The sequence below is a fragment of the Hordeum vulgare genome, chromosome 7H (assembly GCF_904849725.1).
Source record: "Hordeum vulgare subsp. vulgare chromosome 7H, MorexV3_pseudomolecules_assembly, whole genome shotgun sequence".
Lineage (NCBI taxonomy): Eukaryota > Viridiplantae > Streptophyta > Magnoliopsida > Poales > Poaceae > Hordeum > Hordeum vulgare.
In genome coordinates this window covers 129,720,455-129,723,538 of record NC_058524.1, presented here as the reverse complement: position 1 = coordinate 129,723,538, position 3,084 = coordinate 129,720,455, and the positions used below count along the sequence as shown (strand labels likewise).

General features: G+C 49.1%; 1 pseudogene; it reads right to left on the bottom strand.

Annotated features, from left to right (window-relative positions):
- Positions 1 to 1,610: 1,610 nt before the first annotated feature.
- Positions 1,611 to 2,871, bottom strand: LOC123408477 (annotated as a pseudogene).
- Positions 2,872 to 3,084: the final 213 nt, after the last annotated feature.

Here is a 3,084-nt window from a genome sequence, read left to right as displayed (position 1 = left end):
AGGAACCCTTATCAAAGAGAGAAGTATCCATGATCCATTTCTCTCAATGAGCCCTTACCCTCTGACCTTTTTCGAAATTAATGCCAAAGGGTGGAATATCAAATCAAAGCTTCCACTCAATGAACCTATCTATAGGGGACAAATATTAATAATAAGCTTACTAAAAGAGGGAGAAATATATCTAAGGGGAGATGTATCAAACCTTATATAGTAAGGGGGGATAGACAAAATTGTTGAGAGATTGAACTTATCTTACCCTTCCTTCACCCAATATCTACATGCTATGATTCAGCGGGAGAGGAAATCTTACATATTCATCCTTAGGGGAGAGAAGTTCTTATTCCTTTGGAGGCATATCCTTTCATCACATCTTGTCTTCAATATGTCTTCAATATCTTGCTAATTTTGAAGTTCTTTGCATCTTTACAATAGAGTACTCTTGTGTATTCTAACATTTGTTTTCCCATGTATACTCCTATGTTAAGACGCTCAAGATCCTCAAGGTAAGTATATGCATCATATCCTTATTCATGATGACATCTTGTTTCTTGCACATATTGTTTGCAAGAGGGAGTCTTGAACATGGAAGTTCTTTATTCACTTATTTTTGATGCATATATCCAAGATCCATATAACTTGTCTTGTCCTTCTACCTTGTGTGTGCACATGCATTCCAAAGCAACTATCCTTTAAAAGGGATTGCACACATTTAGGGGGAGCTTGTACTAGTAATGTTTCTTTCAAAGTTGTTTCTTATGTTTATCTTTATTTGAAGCTTTGATTGTATTTTGTCATCAATTACCAAAAAAGGGGATATTGAAAGAACATATGCTCCCTCGGTGATTTTGATAATTCATGACAACATACATTGTTTCTTGGACTAACACTTTTACGTAGTATATTTCAGATTTAGTCCATGGAGAGCTATGGCTAAAGGTTTATGTGGAGATGCCTCTTGATGCAGAAAGGAAAAGGATTGGCTCATGCTTCAAGCTAGAAGACTCTTTATTTTATATTTGTGAGAAATCACTTTTGAGTCCATAGGAAAGCCAATACTGCTAAAAGGAGGTGAGGTAGTAAAATGAACTCATTGCTCAAGCGCTCAAAGTTAGCCACCAAAATACTCGGTCATTTTCCCACATAACCATTCTGCCAAAATTTCACATACACAAAATTCAGTGTCACCAACTTCTATATTTTGGACCCACCGAGTTTGACCTCAGATAGAAACCCTAGCCATTCCCAGCAAATCGGTGCAACCAAAACCAAGTCGGTGCTACCGAGTTTGGGTGACCAACTTTCGTGTGCCTCGGTACACAAAATCGGAATTTTTTAGTTTGAGTATCGGTGCCACCGAGTTTGACCATCTAACCGTTAGCTACCTTTTTGGTGCCATTGAGTTTCATATATCGGTCTCACCGAGATTCAAAAGTTGCTATCTTTGCGCTAATCGATACCATCAAGTTTTTCACTTCGGTGTCACCGAGTTTGCCACTTTGTGTGTAACAGTTGGATTTTGTGTGTTGCCTTCCTAGAAATTGGGTTCGGCTAGAAATTTTATCTAGACAAGTAGTCTATTCACCCCCTAAACACATCTTCTATCGAAACCCTTAGCAGCCGCCTTCGGGGTCATCCTGTCTTTGGGGCCAAGCTCCGCCAACTCTTGGACGAGGTGCAACACAGCCTGTTGCGCCATCAGAGTTGAGATGGCCGCGCACTGAGGTGGCCCTAGACTTAGGCGGAGGTGAGTGACGGGGAAGAGGCAGCTGGCTCGGGAGGACTGATGGTGGCACAACAGCGAACAGCACCGCTGCGTGCTCCTGCCCAGAACCAATCTGAATCTCTCCCACCCTCTGAGTGATTGCCTCCATCCAGAAATTCACCGTGCCTGTCGCAGGGGAAACGATGCAGGGCACCAGACACGGGAGCATCTTCGGACTATCCAATACAGCCGGCTCGTCGCCCTGACGCTTGGGGGAGCAGCCACCGTTTTCGAAGGCAAGCGGGGCGTCCATGGCTTCAAGCATGGTGTTCTCCATCTCTAGCTGCATGCAGTCCATGCATGGCAGCAGGGGGAGGGCATGGCCGTTGTCAGAGAAGGAGAAGAACTGAGCCACTGGGTCCTCCTCGACCGGTGGCGCGGGCTGAAGCCGCAGGGGGAGTGGTGGAGTGGCACGAAGAACTGTCGTACCGCCGCCCGCTCCAGCAGTAGCACGGCCGCGTCCCCAGAAGCGTGGCGTCGGTCCACCGGAGACCAATTGCGGCTCCGTAGCGCACCATCACCGACGTCCCTGTCGCCACCTTTGGCATGGCAACCGCGACCGAGAAGGTGGTCCCTCTAGGACCGGCCCGAGCCGCTATTGCCACTGCCATCTTCCTGGTCTCTGCGGTTGTTCCCTAGCATGTGACCTCAGACCACAGCCCCGGTACGTGGCGTACCGCTGCGAGCCCTACATTGGCCATCCTCCACACGTGCCACCCACATGCCATGCTCAAGACGTGGGAAGGGGCGGTCATCGTCTTCATCCGACGAGGGCAGGCTGCTCTTGCCCGAGTGGGAGGAATGCGGCGACAGAGGGGTCCAGTCCTCGAGGAGGTCGACGTGGATTAGCACATCAAACTGTCAAACCTCTGGTGGTGGAGGAATGCGGCGGTCAGCTGGCATGAGGCCGACGATCTCACCTGCCCGGCCCGCGCCCCTCTTAAGCACCCAGAGAGCACGCTTGGTAGGGATGTGCGCCACGTCCCAGACCTAGAGCCAGCGAGCCAAGGTTTTCATTATCCTCTCTCCACGGTCCGCGTGTTGAGCCGTTCGACGTGGCCAACTTCGCCGAGGGCCTCCTCCGCGCCAGGCAGGGACCGGAACTGCATCAGCATTCCTTCAATAACAATACGCATGTGGTGGTTGAACTGGAGAATGGCAGTGTGATCCTCCTCGTGCCACGTGACGGGGTTATACTTAAGGTGTAGGCCAGGGACCCGTTTCCATGGGCCCCACCTCAGTACCTGCCAGGACATCAGTGTCCTACAAGTCTTCGTGATAGTCTCAGCTTAACTCGGACATCGTGCATTCACTCGGTCACC